The sequence below is a fragment of the Gracilinanus agilis genome, chromosome 5 (genome assembly GCF_016433145.1).
Source record: "Gracilinanus agilis isolate LMUSP501 chromosome 5, AgileGrace, whole genome shotgun sequence".
NCBI lineage: Eukaryota > Metazoa > Chordata > Mammalia > Didelphimorphia > Didelphidae > Gracilinanus > Gracilinanus agilis.
Genome location: NC_058134.1, coordinates 247,390,461 through 247,406,145, shown reverse-complemented (window position 1 = coordinate 247,406,145; position 15,685 = coordinate 247,390,461).

Sequence of the window (15,685 nt, the reverse complement as noted above, 5' to 3'; positions counted from 1 at the left end):
TATTTGCATTCAGACTCCATTTTGTTCCTTCTATGGTAATGAATATCCATTTTTTTTGTCTTGAGAAATGTTCTTTCTTTATGACTAATCCAAAGAGGTAGATAGCACTATCATTACTATCCTCATTTCACAGGGAGAAAACTGAATTCCTGATTGTCAAAGTGACGTTTGTTTGCCCAAAGAGCTAGTAGGCAATGAAGGAGAAATTCAACTTCTCGTCTTGTCACTGGAAAGCCAGAAATCTGGATGATGATAGATTTGGAGTTGAAAGAGAAAAGAAAGGAGAGGAGAAAACAAGCATTTATGAAATACCTACTATGTGTCTTTACCAAATATAAATACTTTACAAATATCACTTCAATTGATTCTCAAAACTACCCTGAGAATTACGTGATAGTATTTAACCCCATTTTGCAGTTGAAGAACTGAGGCAAACAGTGTCACAGAGGTAGTAAGTGATTGAGTCCTAACCACACTCTATTCATCTGGTCCAAATACTTCTTTTAGAGATATAAGGAAACTAAAGCACAGAGAGGTTTTGCCCAGTACCAAACAGTCAATGAACATCAAAGGTAGAATTTGAACTCACATCTTCTGGCTTCAGTTCTAGTGTTCTTTCCACTGTTCATTGCTAATACATTTTTAAATGCTTATTTTATGTCTTAAAATTGATACTAAGAATTGGTTCCAAGGCAAAAGAGCAATAAAGGCTAGGGAATGGGGGTTAAATGACTTGTCTGTGGTCACACACTTGGGAAGTGGCTGAGGCCAGATTTGACACCAGTACCTCCCATCTCCAGATCTGACTATCCACTGAGTCACCTAGCTGCCCTCTTCACTGACTCTTCACAACTGTTTAGGATATAATCAAATAACCCAAGATGAAATCCAGTACCATTGATCAAAATAAATTCTAGCAATTAAAATAGGATATTAGATACTTACATGAATAGCAAACAAAAAATGTTAAAAAAAAACAGTAGATAAAACTTTTAAATTCATTTTGAAATCAAGGAAAATTAAATATATTTGGAGGTTAAATTTTTAATTTAGCCTTGATATTCCAAACATTGTCTCAGTTGTAGGTAAAAGAAGTGAAATAAAAAAATACTATTGAATAATTTTTGCTTGCTACTTTTCTTTTTTCATGCCAAATTAAGCTATAATTTAAAAAAATGAAATCTACTTGATTCTTTCCCAAATATAAAAATCTAAACTCAAAGTTATAATGGGAAATCTACCATACTAGCATTTACTCATTGATGATGTCCATATCTAAAATATACTAGAATAGACCATTGGGGTGATTTTCTTTCTTTGGAGAATAATTAGGGAAATATTTTCAACTCATGCCAAATTTAACATGTTTGCACAACTCAAAAACATTGTTCATGTGAGAATATTCACTGTGATATCTGTATTACCTCTGTAAACCAACTGTATAAACAATATTTGCATTCAGGGGTTGACTGCCAGTAAATGAATCAACAATAGCATTTATTGAGTGCTTTTGACATGAATAGCATTGAACTGATTGCTAAGCCAGGAATATAAAATAGGTATGAGTAATAGTCCCTTCTCTTAGGAAATTTATAATCTAATTCAATTTCATTCAACTTAATTCAAACCAATTCAATTAATTGAGTATTTTGTTAAGTACCTACCATGTTCCAGGCACCTTTATTAGGTATGGGGATAGAAACAGTCAGCCATCTGGAGTTTATATATTCTATTGGATGTAAGCAACTTGAACACAGGTAATTAATTACAAAACAGGGTAATACAGGTTTGGAGAGATTCAGGAAAGTCTTCTTATAGGAGAAGGTGGCATTGAGAAGAGCCTTGAATAGAATGTAAGGAGGAAGATCATTCTACACAAGGGGGACAGCCTGTTAAATGTACAGAGATCATAAATTGAATTTTGAATAGGTGAATAGCAAGAAGGCTAGTTTCCCTGTAACATAGAGTTCATAAATAGAAGTTTTTGGGGTCGTGGAGAGCCACAGATAGCTCTTGATTAGAAACAATGAAACATGATCAGTTTTAGGAGCATCATTTTGGTAGCTATGGGGAGGATACACTGTAAATATATATATTATGTATATATATATATATATATATTTTTTTTTTTTGACATCAAAGAGACCAATCCCAGTAAGTCCAAGTAAGAAGAAATAGGTAGAGTTTGAAGAAGTACTGACAATTACCAAAAGGCTATGAACTTGGGTCATTGGAAAGATGATCATAGCTTGAATATAAATAGTGGTATTAAAAGAAGGAATGGATGTGTTGTTTGTGTGGATGGGATTATTTATGAAGTGACCATTTATGAAGTAGCTGGTGACACAGTGGTTAGGGCAAGGAAAGTCAAAAAGACTGGAGTTCAAATTCAGCCTCAGATACTTACCACCTGTGTGATGCTGTCCAAGTCACTTAACTTCTATTTGTCTCAGTTTTCTCAACTGTAAAACAAGGAAAATAATAGGACCTACCTCAGAGAATTGTTGTAAGGGTTGATGAGATAATATTTGTAAAAAGTTCCTGGTGCATTAATATAGTGTGAAATTTATTAATTTTTTTTCTCTTTCCTTCTCTTATAAAAGACCTGTTTTGTACCAGTTGTTGTTCTATGCAAAAGATACAAAGATTTAAAGGAAGAGCCTTGCACCTAAGCAGCCTTCATTCTGATTGGTAAATTCATGCAGTATATGTAAAACACACAAAGGCTAGAAATGTAGAGAGGTAGATAGACAGATAGATAGATAGATAGATAGATAGATAGATAGATAATGAGATAAATAGATAGACAGAGATAAATAGATAGGATATATAGGTAGATAGATAGATAGATAGATACATACATACATACATATATACATACATACATAGACAGAGATAAATAGATAGGATATATAGGTAGGTATGTAGATAGATAGATAGATATCTAGGTATCTTTTTCGCATTATGGGGGTAAGAGGCATGACTTCTCCATCATTTGGAAAATTCTCATAAAAATTTTTGGGCCTCCCTTCACACCAAAGAAGAAGTCTGATTTTTTTCTTTTTCTTTTATGGGGTATTTACAATGCCTTATATGCATTTAGGAGTTACTAAATTTTTAAAGATAATTCTACATTTCTAGCCTTTGTGTGCCATTTGTTGGCTCTCACATTCTTTTTTGCAAACTTTTGCTTTTTACCTGTTTTAATTTTAGGAAAGGAATCGTGTATATTTATGGTATTAAAATATAAAATATGTTGATGTTATATAATACTATATACCTATTTTATGTATTTCTGAGTTTACAAACCTTTTCTGTGTCATCTGCAGCTTTTGCAAAACTCCCTCAAAATTCCAATTTAAATTCTTTTGCCTACCTGAGATATATTGAAACCATGACAGGGAAAGTGACCATGTGGAAGGGATGTCTCTATATATTTGCCAACCTCTTTAGTCTTATCACCTCACCTTTCAATGCGGCTTATGGAGCCTTGATTATTATTATTCATCAATCCTTCCATTTTTTTTATAACAGTCTTTAGTATACGACTGCTCAGATTTAAGGGTTAACTCACTGCACTACAGCTTGTGAACCTTCACCTGAGTGCTTCCCATTAACAATTAGCCAGAAAGCCCAATGAGCTCTACGCAAAGGTATGCTAACATACCAAAAACACTAACTACAAAATATTTCTTCCTTAAACCTAGAGGATACTTTCCCCCAGATACAGAGAGTATCCATTAGGAGTGTTGGCTCAAACTTTAAGTAAAATGGAAATCTAGAAACCTCAGGGTCTTGAGGTCCTTTTATCTCCTCCTGTGCTCCTCAAAAGGCTCCCTTATGTATAGATAGTTGCTTTGCTGAATAGGAAGACAAATTGGTTTCCAAGGTCTTTTCTTCTTAGTTGGCTTTCTTTTCTGTTGCCAAAGTTCCCATTCCTTAAGTATGAGTCTTTTCTCTGGTGACCATTTCCCCCTATTTAGGCTTATTCTCAGTTTAGATCCCTGTTTTCTTCCAGATGCACTGTTTTCTTTTTCTTTTTCCTTTTTTTAAACCCTTACCTTTTGTCTTGGAGTCAATACTGTGTATTGGCCCCAAGGCAAAAGAGTGGTAAGGGTAGGTAATGGGGGTCAAATGACTTGCCCAGGGTCACACAGCTAGGAAGTGTCTGAAGCCAGATTTGAACTGTGAGGGGGAAAAGGGAAGGTAGCTAGGAGGAAGGATGGATGGGAGAAAGGAGAGAGGAAGGTAGAGGAAGGGAAAGGAAGGTAGGGGTCCCCAGCCCTTGCAGGAGGAAATTGACCAGGGCCCTTTGGGGCTCAAATAAAAGATCAGAGAACAACTTAGGGATTAGAATAGCTAGGTTTTATTTGAATTAGAAAAGGGAAGGTCTAGGGAAAACTAGGAGGTAGATAGAAGGGAAAAAAGGCACTGAGAGAGAGCTCAAGGTAGAGAGTGTCAGCCAGCCTCCAGGCTCAAGAGAGCTAGAGACAGAAAAGGTGCTAAACTTTGTCTTTTATACTTTTTCTGACACCTCCCACAAAGGAAGTAGGAGGTGTCGGGAGAAGTTGTAGCAGGGAGCCCAATTTTAAATGACACAGAACCTAGGACCTCCCATCTCTAGGCCTGGCTCTCCATCCTCCGAGTCACCCAGCTGCCCCAGAAGCACTGCTTTCTACTTAAGTGTTGCCCTTTAAGAAGTATATGACTGGGGACAACTGGGTAGCTCAGTGGATGGAGAGCAAACCTAGAGATGGGCGGCCCTAGGTTCAAATATGGCCTCAGACACTTCCTAACTGGGTGGCCCTGAGCAGGTCACTTATTCCTATTTGCCTAGCCCTCACCCTTCTGTCTTAGACTAAGGCAGAAAATATGGTTTAAAAAGAATACTAGCATAAGTGTTCCCATCTCATAAAGTGATAACAGGATCTTATGAATAGCATCGTGATGTGAGGATATTTGGGACATCTGGGAGTAGAGAAGGCGGACGAGGGGCCTCAGGTGGGAGATTAGAACTTGTATGGCCCTTTGAAGAAAGGGCTTTTAAGATGCACAGTGGAGAATGTAATGCATTTCATAAATAAGGCACAGCCTGCATGGAATCATGGAGAGAGGAGCTTGGACGCCATGCATAAGGTACTGCAACTATACCCGTTTGCCTGGAAAGTAGGTATTAAAGCAGGATAATATATAATAAACCTTGAAAACGAGGCTGGAACCCCATTAAGATTTAAATGCTAAATAGAGACGTTTGGAATTGACATTGGTAGCAATATGAAGCCACCAGACCTTCTCTGAAAGGGAGTGAAATGGTCAGACAATGTATTTTAAGACTATTACTTTATTGTCTGTGTGGAGGTCAGCTTGAGGAGAGACAGGAGAAACAAGGAGGACAGTGAGGAGACAACAGTCCAGCTGAGAGGTGGCAAGAGCCTGAGTGGATGGTGTTCTGAGAGCAGAAAAAGGAAGATTAATATGCCAAATGCAATGGATGTAGAGTCACCCAGATTTACAAATCATTTGCTACGGTCAGTGGGGAGGGGAAAGTCAAGATTGACTGAAGAGATGAGTAGGAATAACTGGAAGACTAGCATGTGTTCCTCTACAGACATGGTGAAGGGGGTTCAGTTCATGTCCAACTCTTCATGACCTCATTTGAGGTTTTCTTGGCAAAGATACTAAAATGGTTCGCCATTTCCTTCTCTAATAGTGAAGTTAGCAAGAAGAAAAGATGAGTTCTCTTTGGACATATTTAGTTTGAGATGCCTATTGAATATCCAGAGGGAGGCAAATTGTGAGACAGGACTGAATATCTGTCATGGATAACCCTCTCTTCAGCTGCCCCTTTCCTACCCTACCTAATTCTTCCCATTTTCTTCTCTCAGACCTCTCTCCCTTTCTCTGTCTCCCTTTCTCTTTCTTCAGTCTTTTTCTTGATTTTGAGGAAAGTTGATATTTTTAAGGCTTGAAAAACAAGGCAGTATAAAGATTCAGTAACCATCTTTCCTTGAACTTATCTTAAAGTAATCGTTTGTTGTGAAGCTTGTTGCAGTTAACTGAATGCCAGATTTTTGCATTAGATAGCAGCACTGTCATTTCCCTCCTCATTGTACAAATATTTCAATAGTCTGAGATTTATCCTGTTTTGTTTTTCACACTTTGCTCCAATGATGTATGAACTCATATTTATTTTCCCCATGTATAAAAGAAAAAAAAATGTCTGCTTGAATGTAATCCTCTGAAATCATCAATCACTTCAAAGCCTTTTTTCTGTTTCCATGGGTGGTTAAGACCAAGCAAAGGCGCTCTAGGGTAGGATAAGTTGCTGAGCAGATCACAACTTTAGATAAAAGTGCATTCAAAATCATCAGTTAAGGAAATGATTAAGTAGCTCTTAGAACTTTGCTGCTCAGGTTTATTTCTTTTCCTTTTTGTCCGTTAGGATTAGGGAGATGTTGGCAAAGAACCAAATGTTTAAAGTTCGAAGAGAAATTAGTTTTCATCAGCCAGCCCTCTCGTTTTACAGATGATGACACTGAGGCAAAAAGAGGTTAAATGATTTGCCTAGGATCATAACATTAGTGTCTGAAAAAGGATTTGAACACAAATCTACATAACATTCCAGATTCTAAGTTTAATGATCTATTTTTCCATGCCTCCCCTTTGATCTTTATGTCTAATTCCATGTTTTGTTTTGTTTCGGCTCTTGTAATGGTGATTTCTACCGAAGCATGAAGGATTATTTTTATTGTTGTTGAGTTGTGTCAGTCATGTCCAGTTCTTGGCGATCCTGTTTGGGACTTTCTTGACATAGATACTGGAGTGGTTTGCCATTTCCTTTTCCAGATCATTTTCCAAATGATGAATGGAGGCAAACAGGGTTAAGTGACTTTTCCAGAGTTATACAGTTAGTATCAGAATCTGGATTTGAATTCAGGGCTTCCTGACTCCAGGAGTGGTGCTTTATCCCCTGCACCATTTTGCTGCCCCTATGAAGGACTGACATGTTATAGTCAGTAAGTGAATTTCTTTTTCATTTGGGCATGTCCTAATAATGAATGTTAACCAAATAAAATGAAAGTTAATAGATTTAAAATGAGAAGAATTAGGTGTTGGGATTTTGTCTCCTGAAGGAGTAAATATTTCTAGCATATCTATAATGTTACCAGTTGTTTCTTTAGGAAATCAATAATGATAACAATATAAAAATAGAGTATTTATTATTCTAGGTTTAGTGTACTCCAATGGAGCAATCCTTACTAAGATAGATAGTGGTAACTCTTTGACCTTCAGTTTCTTCAACAGTAAAATGAGGATAATCTTAATTATCCTGCCTATTATGTAGTAGAGAAAATTAGATGACATGGTAGATAGAGTTCAGAGACTGAAGTTGGGAAGACCTGAATTCAAATCTAGCCTCAGACTAGCTATGTGACCATAGACAAGTCTTTTAACCCTCTTTACTTCAGTTTCCTAATCTGAAAAATGACCCAGAGAAGAAAATGACAGATGACTCTAGTATCTTTGCCAAGAAAACTCCAAATGCGGACTTGAGGAGTTGGACACAACTGAAAAATGACAGAGGGAAGAAAACATAAAAGAATTATTAAAGGGCCTGCCTTAAAATTGTCTACATAAAATTATTATGCTAATTTAAATCATCACTAGAGTTGGACACTACTGAAAAACAACTAAACAATAACCAATTCCATGGGATTATTGGGATGAAAGCCCTTTGTAAACTAAAATTTCATGTCAGTGTGAATAATCATCATCATCAAGGTTACGATGACTTTTCTAACTAACACTTCTACACAAAAGAAGCATGGAGGTGTGGAGGCACATAAAGTAACTGTGTATATGGTGATATTTCAAGTATTCAAGGAAGACACCAATCCCTTTTCATCCATTACATACTCACCTACTGCCAGAAGTCTAGAATTCCAGTGATTAGAGTTCAATTCTTTTTCTCTAATGTCTTACACCTAATCAGTATGCAAATACCCTAGAAGAATATTTTTCTGATTGTCAAGGGCCTTATAAGTTCTCTCTGGAATCAGAAAAAACAGGATTCTACTATCACCTCTGATGGTTATTAATTGTGTGACACCTGACAATTCATTTCACTTCCTTTTGTAGGCCTCTGATACCTTGTGTGAAAAACAAAGGGATTGCACTAGATGGCAACTAAATTCTCTTCCAATGCTATGATGCAATAATGTTTTGAGAGTCTGCTTCTTGGTCACCTTCTGCCCATAATTCACACTTACTGTCTGGGTACTGGGTGCTCAAGGGGCTAAGTCTCAAGGCTCAATGGACCCCATGACTCTGTCCTTCAAGAAGTAGAGTTCATAAGCCTCAAAACCAATGTATTCACTTTTAATAGTTACTAGTCATTCAAAGTTGCACAAAGTAAAGGTTGTTACTGAAATGACGTACTCTAGCCCTCCACTAAATGATGAATGAAGAAACTGAGGTCCAGAAATAAGTAATTTTCCCAAGGATATACCTAATTTATTAATTAAGTAGAAATGGAGTTAAAATCCAGATAATCTAAATTCTAGTCTAGTACTCTATATCAATGATATCAAACTAAAAATGAAATGGATCCCTCTCAGGTGAACTTTGATTTAGAAAACCACAAAATAACTATCTATATTCTATTGGTGCAGTTAAGTAGCTCAATTGATTCAGTGCTGGGTCTAGAGTCAAGAAGATTCTAGTTCAAATCTGGTCTTGGACATTTAATAGCTGTATCAACGCGGGCGAGTTAATTATTCTCTCTTTGCCTTAATCCACTGGAGAAGGAGATGGCAAATCACTCCATCATCTTTTTCAAGAAAACTCTATGTACAATACTGACATGATATTGTCCATGGAGATCATGAAGACATGACTTAACCACAAGGTTGTATTTCTATTTATTTTATAAAATATTTCTGAATTACATTTTAATTTAGTCCCCCTCCCCAGCCCAGAACCTTGCTACTCCCTGGTGTGAGTTTGGGAACTCTATTACTATTTTGTCACTTTATTATCTCAAGGCTCCATGGATTTATCAGTGCAAGTACTCCTTCCATCAATGTGGATCCCAATCTCTATCTCTTAATAATCAATTGATCAATCAGTACTTACTATTTAGAACTGTGATACAAACTGGGGATGCAATACATATAAAAGAGTGCTCTCAAGAAGCGTGCAATTTAAAATGGAACAACACCACAGAAAAAGAAACTGAAAAGCAAGTGAAATAGAAGAAAAAAGGTATGTGGCCCTGACTAATGTTGAAAAACTCCAGAGTTCAAAAGCAGTGTAGCTAATGGGAAATGCATAGAAAACCCACGGTGAACACTTTCTTTAAGAGGGATAATTAGATATTATTCTTTTAAATAAGAGGTAATAGGATAATAATAATAATGAATAAGATAACAATCCCAACCTCTTAATAACTAGTCTTTGCTTTAAGCATCGTGAGCATTGTATCACCTCCAAAATGTAATTAACTGTGTTCTTACACATTGTATACTGACATTCATATCTGATCCAGTTTTCTATATATATTCAGTCCTTGACTTGGAGCAAAAGTGAAAACCAATATTCTTTTAGAAGAAAGAATAAAAACAAGAAAACATGATGTATAATTGAGGCATCTGCAAAATGGCTTGTTTCATCAAGTTGTTGACAGCGAAATGACACTGAATTGGGCCAAGAAATGAAAGGAAAGTGAGTAGACTACATTGCATTTGAGAAACTTCGTAGTGCTTTAATGAGTGTAGGATTATAGGGATTTAGGAACATGGATTTAGAGCTAGAAAGGACCTTAGAGCTAGAAAATCAAATACTTCATTTTACAGATTAAAAAATGCATCTCAGAAATTAAGTGATTTATTCTAAGAATAAGTGACAATATTAGGATTTAAAACCAGATCTGCGACTCTAAAACTGACCCTCTTTATTACACCAAACTTTCATCTTGAGATAAAAACTCATTTAAAAATAAATAGTATCCTCTTTGTTATGCTTTATGTTCAAGAGTCATGGAATACCATAGCTTTCCAAAAATAAAACTTGTCGGTTATCCCCAAAAGGCAAAACAAATGGAGAGGCCTTTAGTCTATGCAAGATTAATACATTTTTCTATCTAACATGTATTAATCTTGCATGTACCTAATTATTTATATGTTGTCTCCCCCACCCTACTCCTTGAGGGTAGAGACTGTTTTTTCCCTTTCTTTACATTTCCAACCCTGGAGCATACCTAAGTCATGTAAGTGCTTAATAAGTGCTTCTTGAATGTGTGGTTGATTGATGGTGTTTGAAAGTTGCTGAGACTGAGAAATAAAGGGTTCTCATGACCAAACTACAGCTTTTCCTTCCTGAGCTGAGGTAAAATGGCTCTGGAATGATGGATATTTTAATAGGTCCAAAATCAAAATTTTTCTAGCTTGATAGCACTTGCCAGCAGCAGATGAAGCCTTCAAAATCCCGGGGTCACCCCTATGCCCCAAGGAGGTCCCAAATCAAAAATACATAAAAATTCCCAAAGGTTTGGAATGAAGTGAGGAGGTAAAGGTTTGGGGCACTAGATGTTTGAGGAGGTAGTTAAAGTATGCCAAAGAAATATGTATATAAAATGCGACCCCAAAAAGCAAAAAGCAAAAGCTTGATGTTCCACCTCATGCCTTTAAAAATGGAGAAACAAAAGGAATCCAAACCCAACCCAACCCAACCCCCACTCCTCACCATATTAAATCCAAACAAAACAAACAATCATTGGAAGAGCTGTGGCAAGACAAGAGCATTAAGGCATTGTTTGATGGAGGAGTGAATCATTACAGCCATTCTAGAACACAATTTTAGGTATATTCAGAAATTCATTAAGCTGTTTTGACTCATCAACATCATTACGAGGCATATACTCCAAGGAAAGAAAATAAAGAAGGAAAGAGCCACCTGTATGAAAATATTAATAGTAGCACTTTTTGTTGAAGCAAAGAATTAGAGACCAAGGAAGCACCCATCAATGGGAGAATATCTAACAAATTATGGTTGCTATCAATTATGATATATAACTAGATATTTTTGAGGAGAGTTAGAAGCTTCAAAGTGTCTGACCCTTAACATCAGAGTAGAACTATGATGAGAAGTAGAGTGTGGGAAGCTCGGCTATTATCATGTCCAATTATGATATATATTATGAAATAGGATGATGATGATATAATTTTGTTGTTGTTGTTTAGTAGTTTCTATTGTGTCTGGTTCTGTGACCTCATTTGGGACTTTCTAGGCAAAGATACCAGAATGGTTTGCTGTTTCCTTCTCCAGTTAATTTTACAGAAGAGGAAACTGAAGGAAAAAGGGTCAAGTGACTTGCACAAGGTCACACAATTTGTCAGTGTTTGAGGTCAGATTTGAACTCAGGAATATGAGTCTGCCTTACTCCAGGCACTGCCTTCTACCAACTATAGACTGTAGCTGCCCCAGATAGTATGATATAGGAGTGTAATTATAACTTAAAAAAATTTGAAAGGGTGGCTTCTGAGAAATATAGGAAAAGTTGCATGAACTGATACAAAAGGAGGGAGAATAATCATGACAACAATTTAGACAATAATGGCAGCAGTGTGAAGAAAAAAGACATTGAAAAATTTCAGAGCTAGTATCAATTTTATTGACCAAATACTATTCCAGAGATCTGAGGGGGAGCACTTGTTCCCTGCTCTTTAGAAGGAATGGACTAGAGGTATAAAATGTGACATACATATTTAGATACAACCAATATAGACATTTGGTTTGTGTGACTATACTGACTTGTCAAAGGGGAGGATTTTATATTGTTGCAGGGTTAGAGGGAAAAATAGAAGGTAAAATGAGACCAGAGGTATAGTACAAAAAAAGAGAAGGAAGAAGGAAAAAAAGAAAAATGTATTGGGGAAGCATTTTACGACTGTTCAGAAGAAGAGAAAGGCATTTTAGAGACAAAGGCAGACATGGCACAACTTTTTCGAATTAAATAGCCAAATTTAGTATGTCCTTTAAAAATATATTTATTAACATTCAAAATGTACAATGCTTTTTCTTCTATTATTATTTGAATATGTATATGAAAAGGTTCAATTTTGATGTTGTTTGTCAAGTTCAGGACAACAGAAAAAAAATTTTTTTTTAAAGCTAGTCTGTACTGTCTGTGATTCTGTACCAGGCATTGCTAATGGTCTCATTTATTTTCAGTAAATATCTTTTTTAGAGGGAAGGTAGGTAAACATAAAATAATGACAGGAGAAAACCAGCACTTGTGACTTATTCTGCAACAAGACCGGAGGCCCAAATTTATAGGTAGTCAGAAACTAAGATGTTACTTTTAAGTTTCTGCTCTGTGGCCTGATTGCTGTCTGGACAAGTTTAATGCCTCAGTTTCCTCGAGCAAGTCATTAACATTCCTTAAACTATAACGTGGGTAGCTAATGATGACAATCCCCTTGAAAATCCAAATGCTATTAATACAGTCCATTTACATTCCATGCACTGATGAAAATAATAATCCTTTTCTCTTTCAAAGTTCTTTCCATGACTGACTCTCCAGGGGAGTTTTAACCATGGAAGCCAGAAGACCCTGGAGACATTGGAAGGCAGAGAGAATGAACTGAGTCAGGATATCTGGCTCTTCCCCCTGGCTCATTCAGTAACTTGAGTTTTTTACATCTTTAATTTATAACAACCATTCAGTCCCCTCATACTGAGAAGATTAGTGGAAAATATTTGTGAAAAAACTTTGGACACATATGAAAAGTACTTAAATTAGGTACTTGGTTTACATTTTTGTCCATTTTGTCGTTTTTTGTTTTTTTTTAAAGAGCCATTAAAACCTACATTCATTAGACAAAAGGTGAAAAGAGCAACAAAAGCATTTCTTGGCAAACAAGACTCAACCTTAATCTCCACCTCTCTAACCCTTCCTTACCCATATTTTATGCAGAGAGCAACATAACACAAATTTTGAAAGCTTCCAATAAATGCTATTCACATTTTTCTTTCAATATCCAAATAGTTTTAAATTTGCCATTTTAGCGGTAATTTTCTTCTTGTTCATCTTATTTTCTTTTAAAGTATTGTTTTGTTTTCTTATAATAAATTGTTTCAACTCTCACACGTATCTGCATGCAGCCCTGAAAAAGTCATTTAAACTCTCAGTGGTCCAAATAGCTCTCAAAAACTTCAAATTGTAGAAAACTGATTTGACTTTCATTGATAGAGGTGAACTGACTTGTTGATGGTCCCATAGTCAGTATAGGTCAGAAGCAACATTCAAATTCAGTTCTTTGTGGCTGTATTTTTCCCACCATCCACGATCCCACTCTTTTTTCTTCCTTAACTGTAGCTCTTTCTTTCATTTTTTTCCTTCAGGTTCTTTTTTTGGCCTGCCTTCAAGAATACATTAGAGTGATACTCCTTTACTTCTGTAGTAACCATGTCTAAAATACTCCCTAAGAAATTTTAATTCCTGGATTGGGTTCCATGAGAGTAAGCTACTTCCTTGGATCTACGGGTTACTCTATGTTTGTCTTCATTCCTGACATTTGAGCTTACAAGCCCCATCGATGTACCCATTAACCGCAATGGCACCATACAAAATCAGCTCTCAGCAAAGGTATTTACAAGCAAATCAGGAACTGTAGTTAGAACATATTTTACCATCAATACCATTTCATACCCCCCTTGGCATTAACCTGGAAACTTTCTCTAACAAATTCGCAAAGAAGTCACAGGGAAAGTGAACCCAAACTTAAAGAATAATGGTGGTAAATTATTCAAGTGAGATATGAACATGGCAGAAAGTCAAATTCTTAATATTACAGGACTCAGAAATCTTTTTTCTCTTCATAAAGTCCTGATTTAGCTCTGCTTTGGATATATTTCTATTGGACATAGAAATAGCTGGGTTTCCCAGACTATTTTTGTTTATAGTTTTATTCTCCTCTGCAGCTAGGGGTCATAATCCTTGAAGCTTCTTCCTGTTTTCAGGCAACTATCCATATCTGTTTGTCTAGAGCAGTGATTCCCAAAGTGGGTGCCACCGCCCCCTGGTGGTGCTGCAGCTATCCAGGGAGGCGGTGATGGCCACAGGTGTATTTGGGGGTGGTGAATAACTGTAAGAGGGTGGTGATAGTATGTGACGGGGGTGCTAAGTAATATTTTTTCTGGAAAGGGGGCGGTAGGCCAAAAAAGTTTGGGAACCACTGGTCCAGAGCATGGAGATCTTAACTTTTTTTTCCTGTTATGACTCTTTATGCAGAATAATGTTTTAAAATAATTGACAGTATTGATAAATTTTATTTAGAGGTTAGGTGAAATGAAGATTATCCATCCAAGATCTTAAACTCTTAAAAATGGACATTTTGACGTCTATGGACCTCAGTTTATGAGTTTCAGTTCTTGAGTATGTGGCTTGGTTTCCCCTCTAAATGCATTTTCTCCAACTGGTCTATACCTTTGATGACATGGCTGATGGAAATAAGAGAGAGGAAGAAAGTCCCTTCCATATTCGCTGACTTCTGGCATAGATGTTGGTGTCTCATCCACAATCACCTCCAACTCTTCAACACTGAAATTTATTCAGGGGTGCTGCCAGAGGTGGGGCTAATCTACTTGCCTAGCCAGCTAATTATTCTGTTCTCTTCTTGACCCAATCCAAGACATTGCAAGGAGCCAAATCACTTATGTATATCTAGACTTCATTTTATTAATACCTTGTGATTTTTCTCTTAGACTTTTGTGACTAATATTTAGTGGGGAAGCTAATCACCTTCATTACTCTTTCATATCTTTATAAAATATCAAAATCTGGAAGGAATTCAGAAGATTCTAGACATGAGTACTGTCTATTATTTAAAGGTTAAACTGGGGTTTTGACTAAATAAGAGAGTTATGAATTCAATGTTGTGGTCACTGAAATTCAAAATATTTATTCCTAAGCCAGAAGAAAACAGTTAGCAGTTTATAATGAAGAAGAGAAAGAGTCAAAGTGTGAAATGTAGGAAAGAGGTAAGGAGTTGCCTATCCTACCCTAATTGCTGATCCAATGAAATTCAGCTCATTTCCCGACAAAGTTCTAATCCCTGCGTAGAAGTCTGAGTCACTCAGCAGCAAGCCAATGCAGGATCCAAGGAAAAGAGTCTCTCCACAGAACTCACACTGAAGAGAATGTCTGACCAGTGCCAACAAATAGAGAGAGTCTCCTCACAGAGCCACCAAGGCAGGAATCTCTGGAAGCCAGAAGTCCTGGTGGTGTCTTCAGCCAGGATTCCACCAAAGCAGCCCCTCCAAAGCCAAAGCAGGCATCACTGAAACCAAACTTTCCAGAATCCAGGAAAGGATTGCCCAGAATCAATCTTTCTAATCGCCAGGAAGGGAATGAATTCTAAACCATGTTGGTCTCTTTTCTCTTATACCCCCTTTTTTCACTTCCTGTCACTTCTCCTTCTTCACAGAAACCAATGGCAGTCTTTCAATTTGCCTAGCACTGCCCGGGGGAGAGGGGGTGGGTACATTGGAGTTTGTCACTTACTCTAATAAGTGACTCCTGAACTCTCATACTCAAGGGTAAGTAGGGCTATTTTAAGTTCTTGATTTGATTAGCTAAAAGTAGAGAAGAGGAGAGTTAATCCTATCTTCACAATTGTAAGGA